This window comes from Uloborus diversus, chromosome 3 (assembly GCF_026930045.1).
Source record: "Uloborus diversus isolate 005 chromosome 3, Udiv.v.3.1, whole genome shotgun sequence".
NCBI lineage: Eukaryota > Metazoa > Arthropoda > Arachnida > Araneae > Uloboridae > Uloborus > Uloborus diversus.
The window spans coordinates 169,635,304-169,651,834 of record NC_072733.1 but is presented as its reverse complement, the minus strand read 5'-3'; positions in this window follow the sequence as shown (position 1 = coordinate 169,651,834).

The window sequence follows — 16,531 nt, the reverse complement described above, 5'->3', positions numbered from 1 at the left end:
AAAGTTTACTGTAACAGTTGAGAGAATATTGCTTTAAATTACTGAAAATATACAGTCGATTTTATAAACAACAATATTTTTACTATGGAAACTTTATTTTTATAGCTTAAAGGACAAAACTTGGAATACATAGTGTAAAAAATTATCTACGTAGGTGCAAGTTGCAATTGAGACGCGTAAATTGTATTGTTGTAAAATGAGTGCTCCAAAAGAGACTATCAACTAATTCCATTCAAAAAACGTACAGATTTTTGTATCCCTCTAAAAGTTTAAACAAGCTGCATTAACAGCAAACACCTTAGTTAATGTAAATATATTGAAGTCTCAATATTATTTGCTAAAAATTTAAATACATTGTACGAAAAGTAACAAAGTATTTTTTCAACCAGAAACCCAGATCATTTTGCCTATACAAGTTACGCATATGGAAAAAACATACATACATCTTCCTCTAAAGAGAGTGCTTAAGAATTGAACCAAAATAATATTCCTACTTCCTTCATACATTCACATATGAAACTCAAAATATGAGGAAAATGTAAGTGTGCCATGCAGAAAAAAAAAAATTTATCCGTTTAAAAAGTATCTAAGAAATGTATCAATATCAAGTTCGTTTATGCAATGGTATTTTAACTATATATGCCCCCACTTACAGATGTCACCCACTACATATATCACCACGAGCTAGTTTTATGATTTTTTAGAAGCTTTAAACTTCATCAATATAAAGAGGTAATATCTATGCCCAATAGGATGTTTATGTTTAGGAAACGTAAGAAAAATATATCATAAAAAGCGTCTAGTATAATTTTCACTAGAAGATCAGCCCATCATTTCAAATAATAGATTGCTACAGATACGCACCAAAGTTAAACTTATTAACTCCAGCTTGCTTTTGTTGAAGTACGAAGCGTTTTAGTTGATACTGATATTACGTTTAAATGAAAAATATTGAGACGCTTGTATTCATATTGTATTCATAAATTGATTTAATCAATGTATAAAAATTTTTCCATGCGTGTCGGCGGGAGACAATTAAAGAATATGTAATTTATTTTTCTATTATAAGTTTGAACAAATAACTGATTTGACAATGTTTTTTTATACGGCAGAAGAGAATGTAAGAATTTTTTAACATTTACCTTTCTTTACTCAAAAAGGTCATTTATCTAAAACATTAAAAAAAAACTCTACTTCAATTGCAGGTTTTCATTTTAGTTCTTTACCCAACACAATACTCCCACATGTTCTCTTTATACAAGAGGATTACTTTTAGTGATAAAACGAAAACAGACTTATTGAGATAGAATAAAAAGAAAACTTCTTCTGCAGATGTTAACCCAAAAACGATTCTGTCGGTAACATACATACTTCTACCGATTTTACAGTGCCTTCCTGCTGTTTAAATAAATTCCAAATATAATTCAAAATGACTTTTTATTTGAACGTGCGTATCGATGTGTTTTTACTTCCTTTTACACAAAAGGAAGAATTGTATTCGCGAAAAAACTTTCACTCAAAATTCGGCCTTAATTTCCATTCTGCTCACCTCCAAATTAATGTTGAATTTTTTTTTCAACCCGACCAAGCGCGGATAAGTGCCTAAGAACGCAAAGACACCAGAAATATCCATTTTGACACTCCCCGAGTTAATTACAACGACTTTTCTCATTGACGTCCGTATGTATGTATCTGCATATGTTTGCAAAGTTTTGTTCCCAACGTGGCAACAAATTTAGCGATTTTCTTTCTTTTTTTTTAAATCTGGTTTCAAATTGGCCACTGTTGGTGATATTTAGAGAGTTAACTATTGAGTCACATTAACTTTTCCAATAATGAGGAAATAACATTAAATTGGTGTAAAAGAAAGTCATGTGATGCACACACATCAGCTCGTTTCATTTTTATTACTATTACTTAGGACCCTGAATATAGTGTTTCAGGCATAAGTGGCGTCAGTGATTTTATGTGTCTATTATGAGTTCTTTAATAATAATAACGTAAGCGTATACATGTGTGTTTGTGCGTATGTATGTGCACGAGTATAAGATTTATCAAATTACATGAAAAATGGAAAATATTACGTTTCTCAGAAGCATGAAACTTTGCATTAATATAGCACGTAGTTGATGGTTGATGCATAATGGTTGACGTTCGGTTTATGCATAATGGTTGAAGTTTGGTTAATGCATAATGGTTGACGTGTGGTTGATGCATAATATTTGACGTTCGGTTAATGCATAATGATTGACGTTCAGTTGATGCGTAATGGTTGATGATTGGTTAATCCGCAATGGTTCTTGGCAATTAATGGTTGCAATTTTATAGAATCATTACAAAAGAACGTGGCTAAGTCGTTCAACCAGAAGGCGATGCATTAAAACTTGCTTATACGGTCCCAATGTCGCACCAACTACTCAGTTGATAGAGCATAAGAACAAGTATCTAATATTCCCTAAAATAATGCTGTAATATTACAGACAAATATTTTACATTGATCAATTTTTTACGATAGGTTTTCTCTGTCCATGCACTAGTCAAGATACTTAATATTTTCAGTTGTTATTTACTGAGCGTTCTTTGATCTTTTCATTGATTAAATGTTCGAAATTAACCGTATTAGCCGTTTTAAATGCTACCATATCAAACATCGAATTTTGTATGCGGAATTAAATGTAAAAAATAAATATCCTTTCGATTTCAAAACTATAACCCAAAAAAATTATGAATTTTTGTTAAAGCATTTTAAAATTGTCTCTCTAATTGCAATGTGTACTTCATTATATTCAAAAGCAAATTATTCCTAGATTTTTTTTCTTTGAAACATCAGACTTGACTATGTTTTTTCTTTTTTTTTTTCTTTTTTTTTTTTTTTTTTTTTTTTTTTTTTTTTTTGTACTTAAATGAGAAAATGTTCGTAAATGAAATATTTTTCAGATTGTAATTATGATAGTAAATATTATTTATGTGATTAAATTTTTTTCTAATGCACTTACTGCGCTTCGCTGTTCTCATTATATCTCTTTAAATACTAGCTCGAAAATAGAGATTTACCGTTATGAAACAAAATCACGAAATATTATCCATTTTTCGTAAAAAAAATGCTTATTACATCAGTGGACTTAAATTGGATACGAAATTCTATTATATTCACCTTAAACACTATGGTATAATTCAATTATTTCTGTTAGTTGCAATGTGTGAGTTACTCAACATAGGATTTGAAAAACTGAATCAACTTTTGTTCTCGAATAATTTATAACTTTTTTTCCAAACAACTTGTAGTTTGAGAAGAAAGTAAAACTCTAAAAGATTTTATTATTATTATTATCAAAATATGCTTTTGAAAAAATAAGTTCGTCAGTGATAATCTTCAAAAAACTTAAACAACGCTTATAATCTGCGTTACAACTTTCCAAAGTACCAAACAAGTAACATTATTATATATCCCGCTTCTGCAACACTTGAATATGAAATAGCAAATATATGCCATTGATGTTCAAATATTAGCTGAATATATTTATATAAACGGTGTTTTAATTTACATTAAATGACATATTTAGACTGAAACGTATTCTCTACCTTTCTCTATCTTTCACTCTCGTGTTTAAATCAACATTTTAAAATTTAATTTAAATGACTATTTGAAGAATTATCTTCTTGAAATTTATTTCAAACCTTAAAATATTTACTATGCTGTATTTGGTAATTTATTCATTTTGAGCAGACAAGGATTAAATGTTGTTTTCAGTTTGGTTAATATTAATGTAAAATTTCCTTTTCAATTGATAGTTTTACAGTACTTGCCGTAGGCGTACTTTATTAACTATTTCCTTTTCAGCACTGAGCAGTTCGCTTTCGTGTTTACTGAACTACTACTTCAAGTTGAAGCAATTTTAGATATTATCTTTTAGAAAGAGAGAATAGCTTTGCATATGGATACTGTTGATGGATAACAGGAATTTATTTTGCAAGTTCAAATTCTATAGCCTTGGAATTGTTTTATATGGGTTATTACTATTTCAGCAAATGATGCTCTTGAAAGCGAAACTTTTAATCTGTCAAGAACCTTGACTCGATTGCTAAACATTACTCTTATTACGGAATGGTAAGTTTTCAAATTTCTGTTTTACAAAGGGAAGATTTTCTTGCATGCGGATGCAGTTGAGAGAAAATTGAAAAAAAAAAATTCCAGTTCTGTTTCAACAACCATGCAACAGCTTCATGTGCGTGATTAATTAAGCTTTATCCCTTACCACTTATGTTTAAAATATTTGAATTTCTCTTCTGCAAGCAGAGGGTCATTTTACACGTACATTGCACGTAGACGGATAACAGGACACTTTTTTACGACAACCATGGGAGAGTTGAACATGTATTATTATCTTTCCATGCCTTAATTTACTACGAAACGCCTAATCTGGCAAATATAAATTAAATTTTACTTTTTTACGTCATTTAGGGTGCACAAAGAAACTATACTAAAAACGTTATTTTAGTGCAATCAAATAAAACTGCATGGCTCGTTTTACGGAGTGCTTATTGCATTTTTTTGCATGCAATATAAGCTGGTTTAACTTTTAAGAAAGCACACTGTAAACATAAAATTTTTAATGATGCTGCTTGAAAGTACTTTTACAATACAGATTAGTAAGAATAATAAATAAATCATAGTGTAAACAGAAATAAGTATGTAACGAACAGCTTTTACTTGAAATATCACGGTTGTAAGACTTATACGCTTTATAACATGTTTAAACTATTGTTTATTATAAGCTATTGTTATTAATATTTGTACGGTTTAGTTTCTTTCTTAAATGTGTAATGCTTTTAATTGGTTTTATATACCCTAGATTTTAATTGTAATTACTGAAATAAATTAAAGATTTCCAGGTTCTGCAGTCAGACATTGTTTTAACATACTTTTTATTTTTCAAATCTAAACTACAAAAGTTGTTCGTAAGCAATGTATAAATTGCACGTAGCTTTTGCAGCTTAGATTTGTAAAAATAGACATGCTTAAAAGTTGCTTAAGTAAGAAACCAGAGAGACTGAAAGTCTGCTACCTACTACAGTAACGATTTTTTTTTCCTTTCGCGAGAGGTACATACTGCTTCCACTAAATATATCATCAAATAACAAAGCCACTTTTTGTTTTCGCGTGACAAAAGTAAACCAATCAATCTTACAACATCAGAGATTCAAAAATTTGTTTGCATTATGACTCAATTTTAAAAACATTATTAGTGTTGGCCCACTTGATTCCACATTACTTTGTTTTCAGAGAATCTTGGTTTTCGGCTTATTTATAATTTTGGAATTAATCCAGAAACACCTTATGAAAAGTTCATTATTTTAAACCTTTTGTTCACCTTATACTTAGATTCGCATTTATTAATCGGAAAATATTGATTACACGGAGCAAAAGTAAATGGCATTAAAATATCAAAAGTTCAGTCTATGGACATTTACTTAAATAAGAATCGACTTGATTCGATTCGACTGAATAAATAAGCATATAACCATGTTTAAAGAAAAGGAAGTAAAAATTAACTGCATCACGATTTATCTCAAGTGTGGTCATTTCATAGGCAAGCCGAAATTTCCGCATTTATTTTGGACTTCAGCTTGTTTCATTAAATGTTTCTATTTTAAATCAATTTTAGATATCGTTTTCAGTCACAAAACAATCTTCTAAGGTAACAATAAGCGCATCATTAAAGCTTCGGGATCCATCGAATATTGACTAGTGACACATAGCTTGGAAAACCTTGCACTGCATTAATATGATTCAACATTGCATGTAAAAAATACATTGCCTTCGCATCACGCACAGAGAATATACGTAACTTATTTGATTATGTTTACCTTCTATGAGTGCTGAAAGTATATTTAAAGAGATATTAAGAACTGGGCTCGGTTTCTAATGCGCGCAAATAAATTATCTCCCTCTCTCTCTTTCATTTTAAATGTTACTTTTTTCGCAACTAACAACTGAAAAAACGTTTCATTTAAATTTTTTGTTAGAAATAATATTTTAAGCGTTTTATCAAGTTAACAATCTAAAATGAAAATTTGTTTTTGTAGTAATAAAATGTTTTTATGTTAAAGTACTGATGCATTATAGAACAGATTTTTTTTTTTTTTTTTGGATTCAACCGAATGCAAAAATGTCTGCACGTTTTCTATCCGATAGTTTAAAAAATTTCTATGATTCCTCAAATTCCACTGAACGAGATTCTGAGAGCTGAGTAAGGTTTGTAACGCAACAAAATTATATTTTTCTTTCATTCTAAATTAACAGTTTCTATCCGATGGTTTAAAAAATTTCTTATGAGTCCTCAAACTCTAATGGAAAAAGATATTGAGATCAGGGAATGGTTTCTAATGCAACTAAATTGTATTTTTCTCTCATTCGAAATGCTGTTCGCGACAGTAAATAAAAATACTTTTGAATTTAAAATTTTTGTTAGAACAAATATGTCAACTGTTTCATCAAGCTAATAATATAAAATGAAAACTTTATGTTGTGTAAATATCATGTTTTTATTTTATAGTACTGATGCATTACGGAAAAAAATGCTTTTTAAATTTAATCGGGTTGAAAATTATGTGCATTGATTCCTTAAATGGTGTTAAAAAAAGGCATTGAATACTTTCATTGAAATCAAGAATGGAAACAGCATTCGTAGCTATAATTGCTTAATAGGTGTTAGTACGAATTGCAAAAAACAAAATGAGATGGAATATTTTTTAGAAATTTACAAAAAAAAGTCCTATGGTCAAACGAAAGAAAAATGATTACTCAAAGCTCAGTGTAGTGAAAAACGAGTTTCGGTCAAATTTTAGACATATGAATATTTTGTTAGAATGTTGAGAGTAAAAACTTTACATAAGATCTTTGTTTTAGACAATTTAGGATGAAAAATAGAATGTTGCTTTGAAAAAAACTAATTCTCCGATTCAAAGTTTAAAATACATAAATTTAAAAATGCCTAGTTGAATAAAAGAATAAAATAAAATTATTTCTTAGTTATATATTTTTAAAATATCATATCTTCTTAAATGTGTTTTTCTTTTATCCTTATCTAAATTGTACAAAATTTCATCATCATATTTTTTACGCAATCTCTTCACTTCGATTTTTTCAGCACCAACCTATCCACTATATTTTTATATACAAGAAGGTTTAAAGTTAGAGTTCAGATTAATCCTTTAAAACCCAAAGTTTATTATGATACACATGATGAGAAAAAAATAACAATACATTTAAACCGGCATCATACGGGACATATTCTGTAAAAATAACAATTGAAATATGTAATAGTTTTCCTATACATTTCCACTCAAAAGTATAATTAGCAATTGTAGCAAACAGAATAATTAATGTCAGCATTATTAATTGCCGAACGTAATTATTACTGGTATTATTGCATCCATTAGAATAATGCAATAGAATTACATTTGCAAACTTAAAACGATCGTTTAACCAACAAAAATACGTCTAGTATTTATAAAATAAATTAACAAATGGGATCTGTATTAAGCCCCCTGAACTTGTTTGAGAAGTTTTTAAAATGAACTTTCAGTGAGAAATAAAGCAATACCTATCCCGGAAGCAGACGAAGAAAGTTCATAACTACATTAGTAAGTAAGAAAATAAGAAACCGAAACTTACTTTATTGAGCTCTACATCAGTGCGGGCTGTACGAGAGAGGGCAACTAGTTTCTTGACTCGAAAAATATGAGAGAATAGTTAGTCGACTACTTGAGACTACAAGCTCTAAGCCTAAAAGACGGACTGGATGCCCGACAGTGTTCCCAATGAACACTGAGGCTCTTTCGCTGGAAGAAAACTAGGAACTAATGGGAAGGCCTCACTGCACCTAGTCCCAGCAAATCAATAGCCAGTCATGGAGGACTAGACCACTCCGTAGGCGTAGGGGAGACTCTTGTCTTAGTACTCTGTCCCTGGTCTTTCCGTTACTTTTTCCAAACTCCGGTCAACTAGGGAGCCAAAAGTTGTTCACATCCCACTTTGACCGGATAGAGGAGCTGGTGTCACAAAATTTCAGTCGTGCTTTGGAATGCGTCCGCTCTTTTATTTCCTTTTCGCTTTCCAATTGAAGAATACTTATTTAGACGGCATTTTGAGTTTTAAAAGAAATTGATTTTAGTGATATCACTTTATGTCATGTATTTACTTTCCACGACATTCCTTTTAGTTGCTATTTTTAAAATCTAGAAATGTTATAATAATTGAACTCAAAATATTATTTATCATCAAATATCAGAAGTATCAAATATCGAAACACCGAAATGTTTCATTTTACAAATTGTTTGTGCATTTTACTTGATGCGTAAAATGCTATGTTTATTTCGAATAATTGTTTATATCACCTAAAAAAACGGCCAAAATTTTTTTTTTCCTGATTTTAAAAATTTTAGACTATTTCAAGCTTTTGGAGAAAAAAAACATTACTCTAATTCAATCATTTAAAAAGTTATGAGTGGTTTTAGTTCCACTTAGTGGAAATAAAAACTTTAAAAATGAACATCTGCGCAAGTTTGTGTGTGTTTGCATGGTTTTTGAATCACCTTAAAAAAAGTTTCCATTAAAGGTACAAACCTTGAAGTAATACTTTTGTAGTCAGCAGGAAAAATTTATCAATGCTGTGCATTGGATAAGCATTTTATAAATTGATGAAATTGGTAGTGACTGTTAAACAGAATGCATGAAAAAAGTTTTATGAATAGTTTTTACCAAATTTATAAGCAGAAAAAAGATAAAGGTGTGGAGAGGGGATTATTGCGGGAATTAAAAAAAAAGAAAACTATTTTGAAAGTATTTGCACAAATAAAAAAATATTGATTTTTTTAATAAAGATAAATTTTAAACAATTTTTTTAAAAAGTGGGCAAAATTTTTAGTTATTAAAACAGGTTATTAATTGCTTAATAATTGTACAATGTTTTCAAACACTTTATTTTATTTAAAAATTTAAAAAATGTTATCTGGTTGTGTAACCCTTAAACAAGATAAATGTTTAATTATTTTTTTCTGCAGATCATTATTATTGGTGTTAACAGGCTTTCATATCGAAAAAACATTCGTAAAGAATATTAGTTCAATAAATTATCAACAGTTTTTTATATAGAGAGGGGGAGGGAAAGCATCTTTATTTAAGAAAAGTTAAATAAAATTAATGCTTGTTGTATTTTATGCTTCAATGTCAATGCACTTTGACGCATACAGCATCAATCTTTTTTCTGTCTTTCTATTTTAAAACCTAGTTCACAAAACTGTTTTTTTTTTTTTTTTTTTCATTTTGCACCAGTTTCCTTAAGCATTTTGGCAAAACCATGCTATACCTAATGATTTTGCAGTTGTTTAGCTCAGTTAACTAGCAAACATTTCTTTGATTTATTTTTTATGACTTTCCAACATTAAACTTTCAAAAAGTAAAATTTTACTTGACTTGTTTATAATTATTACGTTATAAGTTTAATTATAATTCAAGACTTACAGAAGTACTACAATCCAATAAACATAGGTGACATGGCACTTACCCTGTGAGGGTTTGTTTACATTTTATTTATTTATATTTAATGTATTTATTATTTGTATTTATTTCCTTTTTTGTTCATTTATTTATTTTATTTATTTATTTATTTATTTGTTTATTTATTTATTTATTGAAGTTACATTCACTCTCGACTTGAGTTATGTGTCGACTTTCGAACCCACCGTACAATTTAAGTACCGTTTCATTAGGTACAGTGAAAATTATTTGTACTCGACGAACATTAAATGGAAATACGGTAAAGTAAAAAGTGACAATTATAGAACAATCAATAGTAAAATTAGCATTACCTTTAATATTTCAAATGGAAAAAAAAACTTTTAGCATCACAGATTTGTAATCAGAAACGATTCTTGTTTAACGGTCATTTCACGTCAAATCGCCTAATGCCATGTGCCGTCATGCCACAGATTTTGTTTCTTATTTTTTTACAATAGATATCTATGAGAAAAGATCAAATATATTTTTTTCAGATTTTCTGAGTAAAAATTACGCTTTGGAGATTTTTTCCAAAAATTCTATTTTTGGTCACTTTTTGGAGTCACCTTTTTGGTATGAATTTAGAAAATCTCTAATTTCTTTATTTTTTAACCAATTAAGCTGAATTAGGTATCAATTTCATACTAATCCTTTTCTCTGTCAGTATAAACAACAAAAAGTATTCTTTGAATAGTTGGGTGTTGAAACGCCTTATCTAAAATCAGTTTTTTTGCATTTTAAATTGGGATAAGTCTCTGGAGTACCAACTAATATCTCTACCACATTTTTTTTTATAGTATATTTAAATCATTCACCTGAGATGAAGAAAAAATTAGAAGGGTGTTTTGGGTTGTTTTCAAATTAAAAAGGGTATGTTTTGCAGAGAATTTTCTTAAAATACAAGTTTTCTATAATTTTAAAGTGTTTCCGAGCTTAAAAATGCCCAAAACCTTTTCATAACAATTAATACTGGAATGTCAAAGAATGAAAATGGATTTGTATCAATCGTAAACCGTAAAAAAATTGTTCACTTTATAAAAGAAATGTGCAAAACAATTCCTTTTCGGACTTCACAAAGTAAAAAGAATAAAAAAATTTTGATTGAAAGTATACTATAAATATTAAGGATAATAATAATTGCTAAAAAAAATATTTCTAATGGCCTTACATTTAATTTTTTTCGACAGTAAAAGCCAAAAAAAGATAATTAATTACTACTGAAAAGTTTTAATTATATAAACATTTTTAGAATGCGTAATACCTGACAATGATTCTCTACTTTTACATTACTATTAGTCCGACTCTAGTTTTCTCTAAAGAATATTATTTTTGCTGATTAAAGCTTATTTTAAAATCGAATTAAAAGATGACAGATGGATCACATTTTCTTTGTATCAAAAGATAAGAAAATCATAATTTTTATCAATTTTAAACTAAGTTTCATAGATATTTTAAAATTGCTTCAATCAGCAAAAATAATCTTCCTTGGAAAAATCTAGAGTTTAACTTAATCAGTAATGTAAGAGTAAAATATCATTGTCAGGTGTTTGGCAATTCAAACAAGTTTACGCTAGGAAAACTTTCAATAGAATTGAATGCATTTTTTTTTCTTTTTGGCTTTTAATGTCAAAGAGAATGCAAAATAGTTCCATTAGAAATGTTTTTAAAACTATTCTTTTTATTATTCTTAATATTTAGTATATTTTTAATCAAGTTTTTTTTTTTCTTTTTTGTTCTCAAGTATAAAACAGAGGTATTTGTACAATTATTTTCCGAAGAGAAAAAATTTTACACGATTTACGATTGATACAAGTCAATTTTTATACTTTGACATTCCAGTATTAATTGTTCTGAAAAGGTTTTGGGCTTTGATAATCTCAAAAAGACTTTAAAATTATAGAAAACTTGTATTTGAAGTGTAAATTCTTTGCAAGAACACTTTTTTTTCTTTCAAAACAACAGAACAGCCCTTCTAATTTTTTCTACATAGCAAGAGAATGACTTACATATACTACAGAAAAGATTCGACGCAGATATTAGTTGGTACTCTGGAGATATGGTTTATTAAATTTTCCATTTAAAAAAGCATAAAAACTGACTTTAGATAAGAAGTTGCAACACAGAATACTTTTTGTTTTGTTGATACCTAATTCAGCTTAATTGGTTAAAAAATAAAGAAGTTAGAGAGATTTTCTAAATTCATATCAATAAAGAAGTTAGAGGGGAAAGGGATCAAAAACCGAAATTTAAAAAAAACAAAATCTCCAAAGCATAATTTTCTTCAAAAATTCTAAAAAAAATTAACTAGAGCTCTCATAAATATCTATTCGTAAAAAACATAATGGACAAAATCTGAGACATGACGGCACGGCCGACTATTTAATTTGAGTGACTTGACGTGGAATGATACTTCCGTCAAAATTTTAAGTTTCGTACAATTTAGTTCATAAGGCTTTGCTTAGAGTTTATCAGAGAAAATTTCCCCTTGTAATGAAACTTTTTTTTTTAATTTTATCAATCTTTTTATATGTTTTAAATTTTTTACTTTATTATGCATTACAATAGTTCACTGAACTCCCAATATGAGGGTTGTTATTCTTATGGGAAACTTTTTTTTTAATGCAAGCAACCGAATTATATCGAATAATTATTGAACTAGTTTTTAACGATTATGATGTTACCGGGAACCGAGGTCAGAGTTGCAGTTTTGAAGATACATATTTGGTATACAATAGAGATTTTAATTTAATAAGCTATTTTTTCTTCTGTTTTATGAGTAACAAGGGGAAATGGAAAAGTTTTTTAGCCACTTAGGCAACCAAATTAATGTATGTTTGAATTGAAAACAAAATAATTTTACATAAATAAAACGTATGTTCGTTTTCTTGTATATTAATATATTAATGAACTGAAATTCTTTTTAAACACTTTATGTATTAAAAAGCATCAGCTTTGTGCATTAAATAGATAAAAGTCGAAAACAATGTTTAAAAGCACAAATAAAAGATTGAAAAGTTAAAATGAAAACATGTTTCGTTCACTTTATGTATTCATGTTTACTTTATGTATTCAGAATAAAGATTCCAAAAAAAAAAAAAAAAAATTTTGAATGCTCAGTAATTGTTCAACAGTTAACAGTTATTGGCCATGAGCTCGTTCAGTTATCGACCATATTAAAAAATTTAAAGTAAAATAAACTTGAACAAAACAACTTGAATACTTTTCTAGTTTTTCAGCATATCCCCACGTTCATAGGTACCTTCAAAAGCGTGGACAGTCGAAATTTCCATTTTGACCATCCCCGAGTATATCATGAGTTTTCTCGTGATGTCTGCATATACGTATATATGTATATCTCATCACTCAAGAACGGTTATGCCGTAAAAAGTTGAAATTTCGTGTAGGGTAAAGTAGTCGCCCCCCCCCCCCCAACTTTTCCTGATGTGGCTCTAAGTGTCGCCACCGGTGATATGTTTTCTGGTTTCAGTCAAGAACACTATTTGTTTGTGGAAGTTTCATGAGTCTAGTCCACTGCGTTGCCGTTTGGGAGCACTTTTTCTGATTTTTGAAAACTTGATTTAATGTGATACCACTTTTAAATGTTCTTTGGGGATTATTAAAATGTCTTTAGTTAGTTGTATTCGACATATTCGTTTAGGGTCGTTCGACATATTCGTTTCTCGTTAGAAATATTTAAAGCGTTATTTTAGGAAATAATGACGAACTTTTGCTTATCAAGAAAGTCCAAGATGAAGTAATTTAATAATTTCAAATTGTTTTCAAAACTTTTGTATAAGGCGCTCAAAAACAAACTGTTCTTTAAAAAGTGGTTCCATTTATCTCCACAAACTCTACTAAAACATTTGAGTTCTCTATGGTGCATCTTTTTAGACATTTTAGAGCAACCCTAAAACTAAAAGTAAGTTTTAAAAACAAAAAATCAAGTTTAAAAGAACGTAAAAGTAAGTGAAGGAGAAGGATTTTCTGCTTTGTTTTGAGCATTCCATATTTCATCAAAATTATCTAGCTATGCAAATCCCTTCTATGCCTTTAAATTTAGCGTTGTGTGACAGGTTATTGATAGCAAAGCCAAGATCAGTTCACAAGAAGTGCAATCATTTAATGTAATCAACGCAATTTTAGAGTGATAAACTACGGTTCATTAAAGCTTCTCTTAATCTCGTAATAGTAAATAATGCAATAGATGCCACAATAGTTTATATTTATGGAAAACTCGTCTAACTTGCATTTAATGACATCAACATCAATTATGTGGAATAATATAAATCTTAATAATCGCAAGGCAAATATTAGTATTCTAATTCAATCCCTTGATCTATTTCTAATATATCTTATGCATATTTAATCTTTCTGGTATTTTCCAAAGACTTCTGCCAGTGAAAGCTTTCCGGTTTTATTAAATATTCAAGTTTGGGTTTATTTTGTATATATTCATTCCCAGCTGATCGAAATTAGAGCTTACACATTGGATGACTTTCAAAACGTTTATAATTTTGTTACGATAGGAGGTATTTTGAGAATTAGGCAGAAGTCATTTCCTTCTGAAGAGTATTTAACTCTCAATTAAAGCAACGAGTATTCTTTTCATATTCATCTTTTGTGAATAAACTATTCAGCAATATTAAAGGAAATTAAAAAAAACTTACTATATTAACGATTAAAATTAATCTGCCTATTGGGCACATATTCACGGGTGTGTCATCAATCATGCGACAAACTTTCAGCAGTAGTAGATATTATCTAAAAGGATGATAACTGAAGAACTTCTAGCCAGAAACAATACGAAAAGTTAGCAGCAAAGGTAGAAAATCTGAAAAAAAGTTTTTAATTATAAGCATTTATTGGACGTAATTAGTAAAGATGGCACATTTAATGAGTAATTCTATGAACACTATTCATAGAATATAGTTCATAATATCACAGCAGCTCAAATCAAACCATCACTAAACTTTTACAATTTAAGAAACTCAATGTGCTCACTGCGTCCGGTAATTCGTGCTCCGTTAGTGTCACGTACAGTTTCGCGTCAGCGGGATAACATTTTGAGCATTTGATGGTAACATTCCGAACTATTCGTCTAGTACGCACTTTGTACAAATTATATCCAACTAGCTGTACCCGACGCGCGTTGCTATGCCAACAAAAAAATACATCATTATACTGATTTTCATGACAATCGGTTGAACGGGGCAGAAGTTGCTACTCTGCAGTGCCACCTGGTGGTGAATGGCTTCAATGAGCATATTATGCACCTTCTCCGTGGAAAAATACATATATATAGCAATTGTCATAATAATCGGTCCAGGTATCAAGTGAAGCCGTGACTATACTCAAATTTTGTACTCACGCAGTTTGCACGATCAATCAATGGCTAAAAATATCAAATAGAAAAAGTTTAAAGTTCCCCCGTTGCATGAAAAGCCATAAAACAATAAAGTAAGAATTTATTTGTTCAAACTCAAGAAAAATGGCAACAGCTAACTTCTTATCAATGAGATCTTTCACGCGAATTAATTTCTGCAGCCGATAATTTTATTCGTATTTATCCAATGGATTGTGACTTAAATTGGAATAAAAAAGGAACTATCGATCGGATTTTTTTCGAACTGGTCTATAAACATTCCCAGTACCAAAAATAACAAACGGTGAAAGTTTCAGCCAAATCTGCCGGGTAGTTTTTGAGTTCATGGATGACATACAGACAAACATTCATTTTTATATATATATAGATAACTGTTTCCCCATTGAGTTCTTTCAAGTATTATACCTCTATCACATTACTATGATGTTTTCGGCTATCATTCCTTTAGATCTACTTTCCCTGAAAGTTTGACGCACTAATCACGAATATCAAGCTAAATATGAGGCGTTTAGAATCAAAACCAGTTCCACTCTTTTTTTTTTCATAACTTAAAACTTATTTGTCAGTACTACCTTACCACAAAGCGATTTAGATAAACTCCTTCTCAATAATGTCGAAACTCGCTGTCCAATTGGACATAAGCATGGATTGATCTGTTTTGCTCAAAAACCTGCTAAATCTTTGCCTTTGCTTCGAAATCAGATCAATTCATGCTTTTATCATATCGCTACTAAAAACGTACACTCTCAGAAATGGACTTTCAAATTTGACGAAATTTTCTTCGTTTTTGACGAAACCACTTCCAGGGATATGCTCCGAGCGAACATTTCGTCAAATTGAAGAAACTGCTTTTGTTAGTGGTTTGAGGATGCGAATTTCGTCAAATGTAACGAAATATTTCTTCATTGTAGTTTCGTCAAATTAACAATCATTTTCGTAGTTTTGAGAGCATTAGTTTCGTCAAATTAATTTCGTCATATATGAGGACGTTAATTTCGTAAATTTTTAAGAAAATTTATTATTATTAATATTATTATTGAGCACATTAGTTTTTTTTTCATTTTTGAGAATACAAGCGAACCTCGTTAATTCGAACACGCTTAAAACAAATAACTGCTGAAATGAACTTTTTCGCAATCCTTGTCTTATTGTTTATTGTTTTTCGGATAAAGCGAACCACGTTTTAAATCGATTTTAATGGTCCCTTTAAGTTCGTTATAACGAGGTTCGACTGCATTTTATAAGATTCGTGTGCGTGTGATCAAATCGTAAATTCAGAATCTTACCACCGTAGTTTCCCACTTTAATGCGTATAATCACTTTCACAGGTCCGTCATTTATGGGGTCAGGGGGTCAATTGACCCAACCCCCCTCCCGTCTTGATTTTTGAACATTCATGATTTTACACATGACAGGGCGTCGTTTTAGTTGGTTTTCTGTAAAATTTTTATTAAGTACAGACTCTTGCCACATTTGGGAAAAAATTGAAATAACGGGCCTGCAGCCCCCCCCCCCCCCCTTCAAAAAAAGACAAGTAATTGTTGAAAAAAGAGGCACATAAAATATGTCAAGCAAATTTTTATTTA